The sequence below is a fragment of the Monodon monoceros genome, unplaced genomic scaffold, assembly GCF_005190385.1.
Source record: "Monodon monoceros isolate NGI ecotype Baffin Bay Population unplaced genomic scaffold, NGI_Narwhal_1 Super_Scaffold_19, whole genome shotgun sequence".
Lineage (NCBI taxonomy): Eukaryota > Metazoa > Chordata > Mammalia > Artiodactyla > Monodontidae > Monodon > Monodon monoceros.
The window spans coordinates 4,073,344-4,093,490 of NW_021703775.1; the positions used below are offsets into that span (position 1 = coordinate 4,073,344).

Consider the following 20,147-nt stretch of genomic DNA (forward strand, 5'->3'; position numbering starts at 1 on the left):
CACATGCTCTGCTCGGGCCACTGATTTTTCAGGACAAAAAGAACACTAAGAGACCCAACAGAGTTTACTGACTTCCCTCTTGTAAACTTGGCAGTGAAGGAAGAGCTGAGAGGGAGAAAGCACCTCAGGAAGGAGGGGCAGGGCCCTCACCACCCACACTGGCTGTGACCTTGGAAAGGCCCAGAAATCATTCTCAAGTTTCTCTTCCTGAGAGTCTTGGGGAGGGAGCGGCCGGAAGGGAGGCTTGCCTGGGGAGCTGGGCAGAGGGGCGCTGCAGGAATGCAGGTAGGAGTGGTGGCAGGCACCCTCAAGGTCGCAGTAGGGAGGGAATCCAGGCTCTTGGAAGTGAGGTGAAGGGGACCAGAACAGGCCATCCTCACATATGCCAGTTTGGTATAAGGATTATTTTGAGCTGGGAGCAAATGAGAATCAATGAATGCAGAAAGAAACCTCCTAGGAGTTTTCCTTATCAAACTGGGAGGAGAAACTTCTGAGAAATGAGGACTTCCAGGGGCGTTTTATGGCCACGAAAAAGACAGCAAGTCAACACCAACATGGGTCTTTAAACAAAGCTACAAATACAAGCCATATGTTCCATTGCTTTCTCTCCTATACTTTTCCTGGTCACTTTCCCACAGTTTACCACCCGAGCGCAAACCTCTTCTTCCTTTGTCTTGTCGCATCTCCACGTTCATCGTTCTTTGCTAAAAGGTATGTAAGTTCCCAGGCCTATCTGCTTCTTTGGGTCCTCACGTTTCTATGAAGGCCTCCGTATGCACACATAATCATAAACCTCTCCTATGTCAATGTCCATTTTTATCATCTAATTTGCAGGGCCCAGTTACTGAACCTAAGGGGGTAGAGGAAAATGTTTCTTCCTTCCCTGTGGCGGCACTGTGTACAAAGCCACTCAGATCCTCGCACAGGGGACCAGATGAGCATCCAGAGTAAAGCTCCAGCTCCAAGGTCTTCCTCTGACCCCTGCTGCCTGAGGGGGCCTGGACTGATGGCTCCCCTCCCCGCTCAGCTTTCAGAGCCACCCTGGAGGGTTTTAACATCATACCCAAGCTAGGATTCCAAACCGCACCAACTGAATGAGAATCTCTGAGGGTGAGCACAAGCGACCATATTTTTAAAAGCCCCCTAGAAGAATGGGATGTACAGCCAGGATGAGAACCACTGGGCTGCTGAGTCTCTCTGGAGCTGCGAATTTTATAGAGAAGGTGCTGCTCAGCCTTCGCAGGTATTCTCTCCTCTGTCATCACAAAAATCCCTATTTTGTGTTTTACAGATGAGGCTCAGAGAGGTTAAGTAAAGTCCCCAAAATGAAACAGCCAGTAAATGACAAGGTCAAGATTTGAACTCAGGGCTATCTGAGCTCAGTCTCAGACACCATTAGCCTCAATATTTGTGGTGTTTATTTCCAATAAATTGTCACTGATCCATCTAAGGCTTCTAGGCTCAAATCCTCCCACTCTGGCTCCTCGTACCTTATCCTCCAGAAATGCTGAAATTATACTGAAGTTTCCAGTGGGGAAATGCTGTTATCACACCTGTAGGCTTTCATAATACTGCCTCTGTCAGCTAGAATACACAGCTTTCCAACTTGTCCTTTGAGATCCAATCAAACATCCTCCCCGACCCGCCCCAAAAGGACATAGTGGAGTTATGTCTTCATCTCCACCAAAAGGCAGGAGAGTATAGAATCAGACTCAAGAGCTGGAATATCTCTTACCAGCTGTGTGACCCTGGGTAAGTTACTTAGCTCTCCATGCCTCACTCTCCTTCCCTAAGATGTGATAATAAAGATACCCATCCTAGGGCTTCCCTGGTGGCACAGTGGTTGAGAGTCTGTCTGCCAATGCAGGGGACACGGGTTTGTGCCCCGGTCCGGGAAGATCCCACATGCCGCGGAGTGGCTGGGCCCGTGAGCCATGGCCGCTGAGCCTGAGGGTCCAGAGCCTGTGCTCCGCAACGGGAGAGGCCACAACAGTGAGAGGCCCACATACCGCAAAAAAAAAAAAAAAAAAAAAAAGATACCCATCCTATAGTGCCCTTAAGAGGACTGAAAGAGTTACTGTGAGTCAGCCCGGAGCAGTGCCTTGCCTCTGCACTCCATCAGGGTCTTGACACATGCCCGTCACCAGACAGCACTCTGCGTTGTGCTTCTGTCTTTACATTTCCACCTCCACTTCTTGCCTGTGCATTCCTGCAGGGCAAAAACTCAGTCTTGCCCATCTTTCTAACCCCAGGGAAATCTTTATGGCTGGCATGTAATAGATGCTCAATAAAATATGAATAAGTGAATAATCAATAACTTATCACTCAGTCTCCACTGAAATCTCAATGTATACAGTTAAGGTTAGTGAGATATTTAATGGCCATGGGACAGAATGAAGCTAACTCATTCAAAACGGAAATGAATTGATGGTCTTGGCCTATAATCACAATGGCTAGGGATCACTTAAATCCCTACTAGGGAGAAACAGGCACTCGGAAGAGAAGAGTTGAGGAATCAAGTGATGAGATGTTAACACCTGGATACTAAGTAAGAGTACCGAGGACTATGTAACCATCCTTTCCAGGCTGCTGAATACCCAGTACATAGAAATGAATCAAGAACATTGGGAACTTCTGTAAATGTTCCTGCCCAACTCTAAAAATGCCAGAAGAGAGGCAAATTTCCTCATTAACTGATTCCCTCTTAAAAAATCAGATCTATTCCTGAGAAGACTTGCTGTCTTTTATACTGAGCCATGAAAGGAACATTTTTAGGATCCCTTTATTCATATACTTTTTTTAAACATTGACTATGAACCTGTTTACCCAAAGCTTTTGGCAGACAATTGAAAATAATTATAGCAAAGCCTTGCTTACTTGATTGTAAGTTTTCTAGGACTCCTGAGCCTTCATTTTCATATCTTTCAGATGATTTGCCTCCACAAATCTCTAACACCTTAGAAATCACACTTCTCTGAGGAATTTTATGGTCTTTCATTGCAACTATACATCCAGGAATCTTTCTCTAAGGGATGTGGCTCAAAAGTAGTTTCTATATTTTTTTATCAGAAAAGTTAGTTTGAGAATTGCATAGCACTAAGATGATTTGATATTTCCCCTCTATCTTGATCATAAAACACCAACAAAAGAAGTGATTAACAACTGAATTGAATCCCACTCTTTCATTTACCCATGCTCAAACATTGATTGAAAAATCTATCTTGTATCAGGTGCTGTGCTAGATAAGTACGTACTGGTGATACGCCATGAAAAAAAGTCCAGTATGTGCTATCAAGCAGTCTAATGGGAGAGAAACACACCATCAGATGACTGTCAGCTACACCAAGGGCAAGGGGAGAACTCTATGGTATATCACACGGGAATAGAGGAAGGGTAGTTGACCCAGTCTTGGCATATTTGCAGAAGGCTTCTTGGAGGAGCTGATTCTCTTTTTTTTTTTAATTTTTATTGGAGTACAGTTGATTTATAATGTTGTGTTAGTTTCAGGTGTACAGCAAAGTGAATCAGTTATACAAACACATATATCTAATCTTGTTCAGAGTCTTTTCCCATATAGGCCATTACAGAGTACTGAGTAGAGTTCCCTGTGCCATACAGTAGGTCCTTATTAGTTATCTATTTTATATATAGGTGGGTGTATGTGTCAATCCCAGTCTTTGGAGGAGGTGATTCTTAAACAGGAGAGCAGTAATGCAGGAAATGAAGGCAGACAGCAGAAAGTATGAACAAGAAAGAAGGCGGGTGTGTGCAAGTAGCCTAGTGTGAAGGCACAGAGAAGGAAAGCTTTGGTGCTGGGGAAGTGGTGAGAGAGAGAAGGTACGAGGCACATCATGACGGTCCTTGCAGAATATGGTCATTTAGCAGGGGAGCATTTTGGCCCACGTTACATGAAACTTTCCCTCCAAACAATATGAAAAATCACTGAACAACTTAAATTAAAATAGGTGTTTTGTCCACATGGAGCTTCAATCTATTAATAATCAAGCCATAGGCAAAAGGTTTGCAGTCTGGTTTTGTGAGGTGCGGGGAGGTGTTTTCAGTGCGAAAGAGGGGAAAAAAAGGCAGTAAAGGCAGTAAAACACCTACTCCCTTTTCTTTATTACAGGCATTTATATTTTCTTGATATTTTTTTCTTAGGGGTAAAATACTTAGAGATAAAGGTACCAAAAAATCTAGCGGTACTTCATGGAAACTAGCCTCTCTTGTGAGTAAAATGAAATGGGCAAAAGACCTTATCAAGGAATTGTAATAACAAAAGAAAGGAAGTTAAAAAGTTTCTAGCAACAAAATAAAGGTATAGAGCTGGGAGTAACCATTGGCTGCTGGGGTGAGAGGGTTGTGCAGGCAATAAGCAGTGGCCTGTCCCAGCCAGCAAATGCCTTGGAAAAATACCCAGCCAGCTTAGAATCTGGACCTGCGTAGTTTGGGATGTGAACCACACATGCAAGGAGTACTAGCACAGCCGGTGTGAAATGACCATCCCCTGGGGACAGACAAGATAGCTGAGACATAGCTGCCATCCCTGGCAGGGCAAGCACGCCTCATTTACTCCAGAACAAACATTCACACTTTGCTTATTCACAAACAGAGTCACATTTTCTCCAATGAGCAAGAAACATGATATTTGCTGTTCAAAGTCAGCATTCACCAAGGACCTAAACCCCTCTTGGGCATCTCTCACTGACTTGGCCTCTTCCAGGGCTCAATCTGAAGGAATGGGGTAGAAATGCCTATCGGCAGCCTTCAGTCTTCACTGACTTGTCCGCTATTTGCTGTGTGTTCTTCAGAAGTGGGTCACTTGTCCAGCCCCCCTGGTTTTCTGCTTGTTCTTGATAAAAAGGTAGACTATCAGTCTCAGAAGTCACTTCCAACTCTTCTGGTTAGAGTCCCAACAAGTGAATAGTCAATATTTCCCCATGATAGTGAACTGCATAGACTGAACTTCCAAGTCTCCACTCGAAAAGACCAGCCTTCTGAAACTGCATGTTTAAGCAGAAAATCATTGAAAAGATCAAACGTAGCATTCCCATAGCTACTCTACACACAGTCTAGTGGGGGATTTGGTTGTATTTATTTATTTGCAGTGATAAGATACATCTTGGGAAGACTTCACTCTCTAGCTAATCAACATAGCAAGCTGTTGGAGCAAATGCCCTTCATATTGTGTAACAACAGCTGTGGCTCTGGAAAAAAGTTAACGCTTCGCTTTCCATACAACGCATCCCCTCCCTTAACGATATTAAATCAACACTCTGTGGATGTGAATAATTGCCACGGCCACTTGCAGACTTGAAGCAATGAATCTGAGTCCTAGAAAAAGTGCTTTATAAAAATCAATCATATTTTTTAAAAACTATATATAAAAATCACTTTTATTTCTATACCCCCAAATTTGCTTGTAAAGAGTAATAAATAGTAAAAGAAAGACTCATATCGAGTCACCATATGAAAACTAAGAAGTAATATAATAGAACTCACCAATTCTCCCCTAATTAATTATAGATTTTGTTTTAAACTATATATTCCTTGTTAGAAAGATGAAACATAATCTCCTTTACAATGTTATCAAGAAGCTGATTATGGAAACGGAGGCAGCTCACTGCAGAGCATGTACTTTGAGTTGAGAAACCCAAATGCTCTAAGTTTCCTTGGCCTTGAAATGGCAGCAATGAACTCTACCTCACAGCACTGTCATCAAGATCCAAGGAGGCAATCTTTGTAAAATAAAAAGTAGGTGGGCTAGCCCAATGACTGCACACAATAGGAGCTTATCATAAGAAATAAAATAAGTCATTTTCTTGTGATATTAATGATTTTTATAAAATAAATAACATCTTTTCTTTTTTTATATATTTGTCAATAGATTAGTGGGTTTCAACACGCAGAAACAAGAAATAAGGATATAAATGAACAACTCTGAAGAAATTATGATGGTGCCTTCGTGCAATTAATGGCTCCAATTATTCATAAACTCACTGGATCTAATCCCTCATGCCAGCACTGAAATTTATCAAGCAGTACTTATGTTTAAAATATAATTCATATATTATCATTTAAAAGTAAAAGAGATTACACAAAATGTGATCTGTCAAAGGGGAAACAGTAGTAGTGAGCCCAAGAAGAAAGAAATCCAGGTTGCAAAACACTAGGTCAAACTGCTGTGGACAGCTTGCTAAATTCAAGGGTCAAATCCCAGTCCACGCCCTACTCTACTTCTTAGCAGCATTTGGCCAAGCTTATCACTCCCTTCTCTGAGAAAAGCTTTCTCTTTCTGGTTTCCAAAACACCATACTCTCCTGGTTTGCTTCCCGCTTCCCTAGCTGCCCATCCTCAGTCTCCTTTGTGGGTCTCTCCTCTTCTTCCTGACCTCTGAACAACAGAGCAGCCTAGGGCTCTGTGCCTGGACCGACCTCCTTTTTCTCTACACTCATTCTCCAAATGCTCTTATCTTGCCCCATGGTTTAAATATACCTCCATGCAATGACTGCCAAATGCACAGTTTCTGCTCAAAAAGCAACCTTTACCTCTAGACTCTGCGATCCAAAAGGCTACATAACATCTCTACTAGGTGTCCTCAACTTAACATGTCTGAAAACTCCAAAGCTTCCTCTTAATCAACTCTACGTCAGCTTTCCCCATCTCTAAAAATAACAACTTCATCCCTCCAGTTGCTAAGGACAAAAAGTGTCATCATTAACTCTGCTCTTTCCCTACACCTCACAATGAACCATCAGCAAATCTGGTCAGCTGTTCCTTCAGAATGTAACTAGATAAACTGAGCTTCTGCTTCCAGGAAGATGAAGCAAACATACTTTTTCCCTATTGTTTCTTTTAATCACAACTAAAATCCCTGCCGATTATCTATGAAACAAACAGAAGAAGATTCAGAAAGAAGGGAGAGAAGAAGACCAACTAGGAAACTTGGAACCCAAGGAATGATGTGATGGTGAGTTCCCTGGGTTTTGTTTTTGCTCACTCATCCTATACCTAGAGCTAGGGGAGCCAATAACTAGGAAATGGCAATGGACATAGACAACAGCAGGCCCAACCCCCCTGCTAGGGAAATGCCAGAGAAGGAAGGGAGGTGAGACTTTTACCACCACAGGTGGTAATGGTCAGCTCCCATCCTGTGGTGTCAGTGGGGATGGAAAAGCAAGCAACCCAGAAATGCCAACAATCACAGTCAAAAAAATTCCCAACAAAAGCTGTCTGTCCAAAGAACCAGGTAAGGGGCTACCTATCAAAGCAGGAAACTTTTAGAAAATAACCACCTGACACCAAACGCTGCAGAATAAAACGTTGGCCCCAACCCCACTGTGATCAGCAAAGACCAAGAGGGGAACCTAGTCTTTGACTCTTGATAGACTGTGGTAAGGTGCCCTCTCCCAACTCCACACACACACATGGATGTATCAGAGAAAGCTGAATATGGAGTCAGGACTTTGATCTCTGCAGGGTAATAAGGCCACCATTCACAGTGACAGTGGAGACCATGTGGGGAACCTGGACTTTCACCCCTACAAGGTGGAAATTAGACATCCTTTCCCCCTGGGGTGGTATCAGAGGAGGCTTAGTGGAGATTCAGGACTTTCATCACCACCCAGTAGTAATTAGGTTACCTTTGCATACCTACCACGTCAATGGCAACCATGGTTAAAGTTGTAATGATTCAATCCTGCCCCTCCTGGTCAGGACGGTATCAGTGGAAACATAGTGGGAAGCCAGAACTTTCACTACTGCCCAGCAGTACCAAGAAGAGTTCCCCTTATGTCAACACAGACTAAATGGGGAGCCTGGAATTCCACCCCACCTGATTTTATTGAGGCAATGCCCACCCCTTCTCCTGCAGGAGCAGTATGAAAAAAAGCCAACCAAAACAGAAGATCTAGAGTCTCATAACATAATACATCCTAATTCCTGGTTTTAATTTTAAAAGATGATGAGTCATCCAAGAACCAGAAAAATCTCAACTTCAATGAAAAAGATCACTCAATAGATGCCAATACAGAATACAGATGTTAGAATTATCTAAGAATGATTTTGAGTGAATCATGATAAAAACGTCTCAAAGAGTAAATACGTACATGCTTGACCAAAATTGAAGAGAAAACAAAAGTTACTGGCAAATAAATAAAAGATATAAAGAAGAAACAAAAGGAAATTTTAGAAATGAAAAATATAGTAGCCCAAAATAAAAACTGAGTGGATGATCTAAACAGTGTAGAGAGAGGAGATATACTCTAAAACACTTTAGATAAATCAAATGGAATGGCCTGGAATGGAATTTTTAAAAATTCAAGTAACCCATAGAAAGACAGGATAAAGAAAACAGAAATGAAAAACAGGCAGAACAAATAGAAAACAAAAATTAAAATGGTGGGGTTGAGGCCCAACATATCAATAATAACATTAAGTATAAATGGTACAATACACTAATTAAAAGTCCACTTTGCCTTAATGTACATGTACCTAACAACAGAGTATCAAACTACATGAGGCAAAAACTGATAGAACTGAAAGGAGAAAAGGATGAATCCACTATTACAGTGGGAGACTTCAACACCTCTCTATCAGAATGGACAGATCCATCAGGCAGAAAATCAGTAAGGACATAGCTAGACTCAACAACACCATCAACTGGATATACAGTTGCGACCCTGGACGACACAGGTTTGAACTGCATGGGTCCACTAACACGTGGAATTTTCTCAAAAAATATATGGTTGTCCCTTTGTAGCCACCAGGCCACATCCATGGATTTGACTAACCTCAGATCATGTATTAAGTTTGCAATCCACAGTTGGTTGAATCCACAGACGTGTATCCTGCAGGTGCAGAGTACCAACTGTGGGACTTGAGCATCTATGGATTTTGGTATACCTGGTGGATCCTGGAAACAATCTCCAGCAGATACCCAGGGACAACTGTAATAAATATCTATAGAGTACTTCACCCAACAAAAGCAGAATACACATTTTTTTTTCAAACTCACATGAAATATTCACTAAGATAGACAACATTCTGGGCCATAAAAAATAACTTAACAAACTTAAAAGAATAGAAATCAAACAAAGTCTGCTCTCAGACCACAATTAAATTAAATAAGAAATAAATAACAGAAAGATAACAGAAAAATCCCCAAATATGCAGTGATTATAAAACACACTTCTAAATAACACACCGATCAAAGAAGAAATCTCAAAAGAAATTTAAAAAATAGTTTCAACTAAATGAAAATGAAAACACAATTTATCAAAATGTGTGGGATGCAGGGAAAGCAGTGCTTAGAGGGAAATTTATAGCACTGAATTCCTATATTAGAAGAGAAGAAAGCTCTAAAATCAATAATCTAAGTTTCTAACTTAAGAAACTAGAAAAAGCAGAGCAAATTAAATCCAAAATAAGCAGAAGCAAAGAAATAATATGAATTAGAGCAGAAATCAAGAATCTGTAGAAAATCAACAAAACCAGAAGATAGTTCTTTGAAAAGATCAATAAAATCAATGTCTCTAGCCAGGCTCTCTAAGGAAAAAATAGAAAGGACACAAACTGCTAACATCAGAAATGAAAGAGATGACATCACAGGCCCTGTAGGCCCTGTAGACATTAAAGAGGTAATAAAGAATACAGCTCTATGTATTATGAACAGCTCTATGCCCCAAAATCTGACAATGTAGTTGAAATGGACTAATCCCTTGAAAGACACAATCTGCCAAAACTCAAACAAGAAGAAGCAGACAATCTGAATAAACATATATACATTACAGAAACTGAATCAGTAATTAATACACTTCCTAAACAGAAAGCAGTAGGCCCAGATGGGTTTACTGTTAGTTTCTATCAAACATTTAAGGAAGAAATTATACCAATTCTCTACAATATCCCAGAGGAAAAGAAGCAGAGGTCATATTTCCTAACTCATCCTATGAGGTCAGTGTTATCCTAATATCAAAACCAGACATTACAAGGAAAGAAAACTACAATCAATATCACTCATGAACATAGATGCAGAAATCATCAACAAAATATTAGCTAATTGAATCCAACAATGTATAAAAAGAATTATACACCATGATCAAGTAGAATTTATCCCAGGTATGCATGGCTGCTTCAACATACAAAAATCAGTTTATGTAAACCATCATATCAACAGGCTAAAAAAGAAAAATCACATGATCATATATCAGTAGATTTAGAACAAACATTTGACAAAATCCAACACCCATTCAGGATAAAAACTCTCAGTAAACTAAGAATAAAGGGGAATTCCTCAAGTTGGTAATGCATATTTACAAAAACCCTACAGCTAATACCATTCTTAATGGTGAGAAACTTGAAGTCTTTCCCACTAACATCAGAAATAACACAAGGATGTTGCCTCTCACCACTCCCTTTCAACCACACTGGAAATCTTAATTACACAATTAGATAAGAAAAAGAAATAAAAGTTATATATATTGAGAAGGAAGAAATAAAGCTGTTTTTGTCTGTAGATGACATGATCATCTAGGAAGAAACTCTGAAAGAATCCATTAAAGACTCGTGGAACTAATGAGTTATTATAACAAGGTTGCAGGACACAAGGGTAATATAGAAAAGGCAATCGATTTCCTCTATACCAGCAATAAACAAGTGGAACTTGAAATTAAAAACAAATGCCATTTACATTAGAACCCCCTGAAAGAAATATTTAGGTATAAATCTAACAAAATATGTACAAGATTTATATGAGGAAAACTACAAATCTGATAAACAAAATCAAAGAATTAAATAAATGGAGAGATGTTCCATGTCTAGAGTAGCAAGACGTAATATTGTCAAGCTGTCAGTTCTTCTTAACTTGATCTATACATTCAATGCAATTCCAAAAAAAATTCCAGCAAGTAATTTTGTAGATATAAACAAACTGATTCTAAAGTTTATACGGAGAAGCAAATGACCCAGAATAGCGAATACAATATTGAAGAAAATCAAAGTTGGAGGACTGATACTACCTGGCTTAAAGACTTACCATAAAGCTAGAGTAATCAAGATAGTGTGGTATTGGCAAAAGAGCAGACATATATAGATCAATGGCACAGAACAGAGAGCCCAGAAATAGGCCCACAAAAATATAATCAACTGATATTTGACAAAGGAGCAAAGACAAGAAAATGGAGCGAAGAAAATTCTGCTGAAACAAGTGGACATCTGCGTGCAAAGAAAATGAAACTAGATACAACCTTACACTCTTCACAAAAATTAACAAAAAATGGATCATAGCCTTAAAAGTAAACTGTAAAACTATAAAAAATAATATAGGGAAAACCTTGGGTATGATGATGACGTTTTAGATACAACCCCAGAGGAACAATCCATGAAAGAAATAATTGATAAGCTGGACTTCATTAAAATTAAAAACTTCTGCTCTGCAAGAGACAATGTCAAGAGAATGAAAAGACAAGCTACAGCCTGGAAAAGACACATCTGATAAAACACTGATTCAAAGGATACAAGGAACTATTAAAACTCAACAATAAGAAAACAAACAATTTTTTTAAAATGGTCCAAAGACCTTACTTAACAGACACCTCACATAATAGAGCTCATATCTCCCCCGCCTCTGCTACCCCAGGCCCCTTAGTTTCCAGCCTCTTTCCATGTTTTATGTTTCTCTGGGCACTTGTCATTTTCCAATGTACTATATAATTGGCTTATTTTATGTTGCTTTGTCTGCCTCTCCTCACTAGAATGGCAGCTCCACAAGGGCAGGGATTTCCAACTGTTTTGTTCACTGCTGTTCCCCAGAACCTAGAACAGGGAATAGCACACAGTATTTATTGAGTAAATTTTAATCAATATTATCACATAAACAGTAGAAAATCTTGGCCAGTACAGATGGTAATATTAAGTATCATGTACTAGGATGATGGGATCATGATAATAAAAGTGAGCATTATTTATAAAGCCCCTACTCTTTGCCAGAAACTGTGCCAAATGCTTGATGTGGGCATACACCACACACACACACACACACACACACTCAGAGAGCAGGAAGCATTTCACTAGGGAGAAGCTAGGATGAATTGATGTGCCTTGAGGACGACTTATTTTTGGTGTTCTAAATTGGTATAGCATCCTAAGAATAACTGACATTTATTGAATACCAACTAGATGGCAGCCACTATGCTAAGCATTTGTAGTATTCTCTTTTCATTTTAACAACCGCATGAGGTTGATACTAAGCTTATCTTCCTTTTGCAGTAAATCTGAGGGGAGATTAGAGACGGGAAGTCATGTTTCGAGATAGTGCAAGCAGACTGGCTGACTGAAAGGCCAGTTTGTAACGCCCACAGAACCCTTACCAAGAGCCAGTCCCTGTGCTAAGCACTCTGAACAGCATCTATCCAGTCCCCAAAAGAGGGATCAGGAAACTGGACAGCTTAGCTGGGTGGCAGAGCCCCATTCAACCCAGGGCTGTCAACTCCAAACAAACGTCACCTTCTCTATAAGGCCTCCCCGTCACCCTATTTAATACTGAGGTTCCCTCTACACGCACTCCTTCTCCTTTTATTCCTCTCCAAGCACATGACTGGCTTGTTTATCTTCTGCTGCCCACTACAGTGAAAGCCCCATGAGGGTCAGAATTTAGGGCTGACTCTGGAGCACCCAGAACAGTGCCCAGCATACAACAGACACTATTTTTTTCATCAAATCTAGTTAATACTGTCTTCTAAAAAAGGTCTGAAGCTTGAGGCAGAAGCAATGCTGTTTAAAGATAATCGAGGCCAAGATGGTCTCCTTGCTCCTTTTTGGTTTAAACATTCAATATAAAAGAAGGCAGAAGGAAACTAACCATTATTTACGTGCTTTGGTGTCCAGAATTGGAGTTGGGCACAGTGTGTGGATAATATAATTCTGAAGAGGAGCTTGGGCCCTGGGTTAGAAGTGTTGGGGATAAATGTCTAGAACGTCCCAGTGGTTCCCATCAGAGGTGATTCTGTGCCCATCGAGATACCCCAGGATATTTGGAGACATTTTTGATGGTCACACTGAGGGATGCCACCGGCATCTAGTGGGTGGAGGCCAAGGATCCTGCTAAACACCCTACAACACACAGGACCATCCCTCCCACAACAATCATCTGGCCCCAAATGTCAACATGCTGAGGCTGAGAAACCCTGGTCTAAGCACCAGGAGGTGCCCTATCATTAGAGGGGATTTCTACTTCTGAGTGTGGCTGACAGCTCCACAGATGTTACCAGAAGCTTCTGTCAAGGCTGCAGCCTGTCCTCTGTGAAGGGAAGCAGACCCACACCGTTGTAAATAACCAGTCTTGTTTATAGAAAGCAATTGTTCCCATTATTGGAGGGATTTACATAAACTGCCAACCAATCCTTAGATGCCCGTGACTAAATTGCAGAGAACGCAAAATAGCGCTCTCTGAAAAAGTGATTTTTAATTACAGCTTTGATGCTGGGCCCTGGAACTGAAAAGCCAACTGTACCCTCAGGAGCTGCAGCCTGGGAAGCCTGAGCGAGCTGCCCTGTGGGCAGCACTTTAACCTGAACACAAGAGAGCCCACACTGGGGCCACAGATGAAAAGTCAGCAGGAAACCAGGAAGTATAGCCCCCCTGAAATATCACTCTGTGTCCGTGATCATGGCTGCATGATCCCAAATGTCTGAATGAACAGTAGGAAATTAAGTGAATGTTAAGGTATTTCCAAATATCTAGGTACTTGACGTTCGTGACAAAAAAAAAAAAAGACGAATTGTATTTTCCATTAAACTTTGCAGAGTGTGCTTTTTTTTCCTACACAACTAAGGCAGAGCAGAAGTATTTAAAACTATTTGGTGAATTTACAACAATGTCCAGAATCACCATATACGAACACAAAAAAATTGCAACGTAAGATCCAGCTACACTAGCATAATTGATTTGTAAGTAGAGTTGGGACGCGGAGATCCCGATGTGATTAGATTCCTATGACATGCTGATGTGTCTCCGCAATTATTTAAGAATTTATATTAACTCTTGACTCAAATCTCAATTCGTTTATTTGCTGCTTAAAGCTGTGGTGTATAAGGGCATTCGTTTTTATGGTTTATTTCGCCTTTTAGAGTGAAGCGCGGGATGGTTTTGTGAGGACCTGGTGCTCTCTGCAAGGCTGTGCTCTTCTGGTTGCTATTCCAAGTCCCAGTGTTGGCTAATTGCAAAGGTCTCCACTTCCTCACTTCTCGCCCCCCGTGGACACCCAGTGTGAGGTTTCACGTTCCTATCATCATGCTGCTCTGCCCCCCTTTAGGGGGGTCGCCGCCTTCTGACCTCTCCTGGGAGAAGAGGAGGAAGCCTGCGCTAGGGCTTGGCTCTCAGGAGGATCAGGTGACAGAATGCCCAGGAAAATGGAGGGGAAAGGCATTGCCGCGAAGAGACAGCAGGGCCCTCGGGCTCCACCCAAGGGGATGGGCCGTGCACAGAAGTGGGACACAGAGCAGAAGGTCTGGAGGTCTCAGGCCAAACCAGCAGGGCCTGTGGGTTTATATTTCAAAGGAGCTGACTTTATTGGCCTCTTTATGGGTCCTTGGTGGGGAGGGAGCTACCAGGGGCCACCAGAACTTTTTCATTATCAGCATGTTATCCAATTCCTCTTTGCCCCCTTCTCAATTCTCATTCACTCTACACCTGCACTGAGGACCACCACGTCTTTCCCAAGACTCTCACCTGTGTAGGCCCCTCTGATGACACACCAGTCTGCCCACTGGCTTGCTTCTCAATACCTCTTTCTGCTTCTCCTTTCTGGACTGTCCTCGCTTCTTTCCTTCTACGTATAACTGGTATTTTACCATCTTCTTTCCTATGACATTTTTTCTTGAAGATTATATCTGATATCAAAAACCATGTCTGCAATTCCTGATCATTAACAGTTGTGCTAATTAATGTCTTTTAAATTAATCGTCAGTTCTGCACATCAAGCTACTTGTTGAACTATTTCAAACTGGTATTCCACCATCAACCCAAATTTACTGTGTCTAAATCCAAACTAAATCCCCATCCTCCACTTCAAAACATGTCACCTCCTCCTGATTCTCACATTTCTATCCTCCCTACCAAATTTTCTTGAAATAATTCACAGTTCAGTGCTGGTTGGCAAGCAATTTGGTACCTTGGCACAATAACGATAATGCAAGTTTATTCCTATCTTTTGATTCACCACCATTCACATTTATGAAAACATAATCCGAAGAACCAAAACAAATTATGACAAATATAATACACATAAAATTATATTTAATGTGGAGGTAGCAACTAGCATTTAAAATCTGAGAAACTATTAGGCACAAATATGGAGACATATGTGCTGACGTAAAAATAGAAAAGTGACATACATTTGCATTTATAATGATTGAAACAATGTACAATATGCACGTAAAAAAAGACTGGAAAGAAATACACTAAAATAATATTTATTGTCTGGAGGAAAGTGACCGTATTACCTTGATTGTATGTTGTTTAAACTGAATTACACCTTGTTCAAAAGGCAATTCCTTCATCGTCCTAGATTCCTCCAGCTTTCTTTTGTTTGGCTACCAAGTTTTACATTTAACTCGTTAAATATCATTGCTATCCATCACTCCCTTTTCACCTTTGCTGCCTCACCCTTGTCCTGCCCTGATAACTTCCAGGCAGGATTACGATGCTGGTCCCCTGAGGAGGCTCCTCTAGGTTGAGCCATCAACACTCCCAGCCCTTCTCCCCTCTCCTCCTCTGCCACAGAGGCTAGAAAGCAAACAACTCCACATCCCAGCCCAACAAAGCCATGTGACACAGTTCCAATGAAGAAAGCATTGGTAGAAATCTACTGGAGAATTCTAGGGACATGTTTGCTCTTCTGAACATGGAAGAACATGAGAGGGGCTATCCATCTGCCAAGGATGGTGGAAGAAAAGGTTGAAAGGGCCTGGGTCCCTGACAGCATCATTATAGCAGCTGCTTCTGAACTTCTTATTGTGGGAGAAAAATAGCCCTTATGTTTTAGTTGCTGTTTGTTTTCTGCTACTTCCAGCTTGATGTGCTGCTGACTAATATCTTGCCTAGCTGCTTTCCTGCTTCTAGTCTTACATCATTCACATCACCCTATAATTTTTTTTTTTTTTTTTTTTTTTGGCGGTATGCGGGCCTCTCGCTGTTGTGGCCTCTCCCGTTGTGGAGCACAGGCTCCAGACGCGCAGGCTCAGCGGCCATGGCTCATGGGCCCAGCCGCTCCGCGGCATGTGGGATCTTCCCGGACCGGGGCACGAACCCGTGTCCCCTGCATCGGCAGGCGGACTCTCAACCACTGTGCCACCAGGGAAGCCCTACCCTATAATTTTTATGAGTGAAGGATGAACAGACCAGAAAAGAAAAGTAAATAAATAAATATTGACAATAAAAGCAAAGGACAGCTGACACAAGAAACAATGTTGAAGACCTAAAAAATTACAAAAAGTATGAAAAAAAAATTTTTAAGAGTAACCACAGTCCATTTAAGTAAGGTTTAAAAAATTCCTACACACATCATTAGTTACTCAGGGCATCAGTACCAGCACCAGAGTACAGCACAGTTAGTGGAGACTCTCAAGAAATATTAATTCTTCAAAAATATTCAGTCTACAGTGGATACAATGGTGAGTCAAACATAAAAGACATCACAGCAGTGGAGCTTAGAGTTGAATTGGGAAGCAATACATGAACAAAATAATTATGCGAGTAAATGATTAAAATTTGTGCTACAAATTATCAAATTAAAGCATGGTTTTTATAAAGGAGAACCTGGTCTAGTCCAAGTATTAGTGGGGACGGGGGACCAGGCGCTACACTAAGCTCTGGTGATATAAATTTGAGTAGGTTACATTCTGTGCCTTTGGGGAGTTGCAATAAATAATTAAGAAGCCCAGTAAACAAACAACTACAGTTAAGTACAAGGAGCACTCCAATGGGTGTGATCAAAGGCTATGGGGACACTAAAAAGAAATGATTGATTCACTCAAGGATTGAGTTACCTTGAAAATTAATCCACATTCAGTACATCATCACCAAATGTTACCAAATTAATGAACTATGACTGAATTTAAGCATGAAACAAACCAGAAAGTCTAAATTCTGACATATCAAAAATTAATGAAATTGTTTAATGGACTTTGAAGCACGCAGTCCTAGCTCAGAAAATAATTCTGAGAATGAGATCACCCCCTCTAAGCTTGGTCAACCATCCAAATGACTAGATTTGAACCATGATTGTATGCATTTGAGATTAAGACAAAAATAAAGGAAACAATGAATTAGACCAGACTGTATACACAAGTCAGGATCAGACAGCAAGGCAGAAAAAGCCAACATAAGTTTACTTTGTTCTTTTATTGAGATCCAACTAAAAGACTTACACTTAAAAAGATTTAATACTAAGAACTAAAATCAGCCTTTTCATTCACTGTAGTTTATAAGGTTATCAATAAACAACCAGAGACTTGGACCTTACATTAGTTCTGCCAGTGATCAGCTGTGTGAAGACAGAATCACATGGTTTCTCTGAGTCTCAGCCTCCTTATCATGAAAAAGAATAATTTCATCAGTAATATCCAATAATTCTAAAATAGACTTTCCAGAAAAACCATCCACCACTGTATCATTTTCACTGATTTCAAATATTGGCTAACTGTAACTGTAAAAAATCAGGAGAATACAAAGACATTTTACCAATAATTTCCCAGCCCACGATACATCAGATTTCACAAACAATACTTTGAACTTTCCTAAGATAAGTTGGCAAATGTATAATGCCTGATAATTAAGAAGCTATGCAGCCAGAGAGTAGTTCTGGAGTCTAGTGAAGTCTATGTGGCCTCATTAACCAGGAAGCACACACTTTCGATCGGGTGGAATCTTTTTGATGAAATCTATGTCCTTCTCTTGGATAAAGGAAACAATAAAATAATCACCCAAATGTAATGTCACATACCACTGTACAGTGTTATGAAGGTAAATGAAACTTGCATATAGTATTTCCGCTGTAGGACATACCTCTTCCCACCCCAGTCGTTTTTAGAGTGTTTGATAAAGTTGCTTAAAGTGAATAAGGAGTTACACTATGTGTGCCGAAGAGGAGTTTGACAATTTAAACAAAATGGAATACGGTTTTGTCAGTAGATTCAAAAGATGACACAGTAATTACATGTAATGCCACATAATAATCCGAATGTAATTGCAGTGTAATTTTTCTGACATGCATTTACTATCCTTCTCCAACGTAATTATTATGCACAGATAACATTACCTTGTTTTTCAAGTTCTCCACTATCTCCTTGAGGTGCAAACTTTTCAAATATGTAGATTCATTTTTAAATATATGGTACTTACAAGACCTATCTTCTCACAGGACCTCAACATATGAGTATCAACAACAGCAATACTAATATTTATGCAAATACCTAATGTTCCAGAAAGAATGACAAGGAAGGGGTACCATTTTCCTAATTTTTTGTAATGTAACTTTTTTGTAACTTTTTGTAGTATATGACAAAATGGTTTGGGACTTCCCTGGTGGTGCAGTGGTTAAGAATCCGCCTGCCAATGCAGGGGACACGGGTTTGAGCCCTGGTCTGGGAAGACCCCACATGCTGTGGAGCAACTAAGCCCGTGCACCACTACTGAGTCTGTGCTCTAGAGCCCGCGAGCCACAACTACTGGGCCCACGTGCCACAACTACTGAAGCCCACGCACCTAGAGCCTGTGCTCTGCAACAAGAGAAGCCACCGCAATGAGAAGCCCGCGCACTGCAACAAAGAGCAGCCCCCACTCGCCGCAACTAGAGAAAGCCCAGGCGCAGCAATGAAGACCCAATGCAGCCATAAATAAATAAATAAATAAATAAATATTCTTTTTAAAAAAAATGGTTTATCCTGCTCTTCCCATGCCATCTGTTCTCTCGTCAGTGAGAGGGTCCATGTCATCCACGATGTAAGAGGGTCTGGCTAGTGTGAATGAGGTGCCTCATGAGGTTTTCAATGGGAAAAGCATCCCCACTGCACACGCTTCAAGGCCGACAGCCACAGACCCTCTGAGCACACGCAAGCCTGGTGGACAAGCACAGCTGCGTCCTCACCCCTTTTCCTATCCAGACCCACACCCGCTCCATAAAACGTCATGTTAATGCTGTGATATAAGCAGATGCTACATCCTTTGACAAACTCAGAACAAAATTATAATGTGTGGAAATACAAATTTTATATAAAGATGAAAAAATGGATGAATGATGTAAAAATTCATTAAGTTTTGTGATGGTTAATTTTATGTGTCAACTTAGTTAGACTATGGTGCCCAGTTGCTTGATCAAACAGCAGTCTAGATGCTGTTATAAAGGTATTTTTTTAGATGTGATGAGCATTTACTATCAGCAGACTGTAAGTAAAGTAGATTATCCTCCAGAATGAGGAGGTCGGCCTCATCCAATCAGTTGAAGGACTTAAGAACAAAGACAGGTCTCCTGAAGAAGAAGGAACTCTCCCCAAGACTGCACCACAGATATCCTACCCGAGTTTCCAGCGTTCAGACTCAATACCACAACCTCAAGTCTTACCTGAATCTCCAGCTGCGGGCTTGCCCCAGATTTCAGACTTGCCAGCCTCCACAACAGCATGAGCCAATTCTTAAAATTTCGCCATCAATCAATCAATCAATCAACCTCAATCTCTCTCTCTGTATATATACACACACACACACACACACACACACACACACACACACACAATCCCCTACTGATTGTCCGGAGAATCCTGACTAACACACATTTATTCAGAATGTTAAATATATTAAGTATCTTCTTTGAAAAACAGATATTTTTTGGCTTTGTTTATGACATTGGTAAATTCTGTGCCAACCCTAGTTTTAAGGTTTGGATAACCAATATTAAAAACTTCACGAAACCAGCTGAGAATAAAGTTGACATATTGAGCTTATGTACTTTCTAAAATTAGATTTGTGTACTTTCTAAAATTAGATTTGTGTACACAAATATATACTGTGTACTTTCTATAGAAACTTAGTTTATATATTTTTTATAGAAAAAATAGTATGAAAACATGAAAGGATTCAGGTAATCATGACTCCCA

General features: G+C 40.6%; 1 protein-coding gene across 2 annotated transcripts in view; it reads right to left on the bottom strand.

Moving 5' to 3' along the window:
- The window catches only part of TMEM182 (transmembrane protein 182), a 66,584-nt gene that overhangs the window by 25,505 nt on the left and 20,932 nt on the right, over positions 1-20,147 (bottom strand). The window lies entirely within an intron of this gene.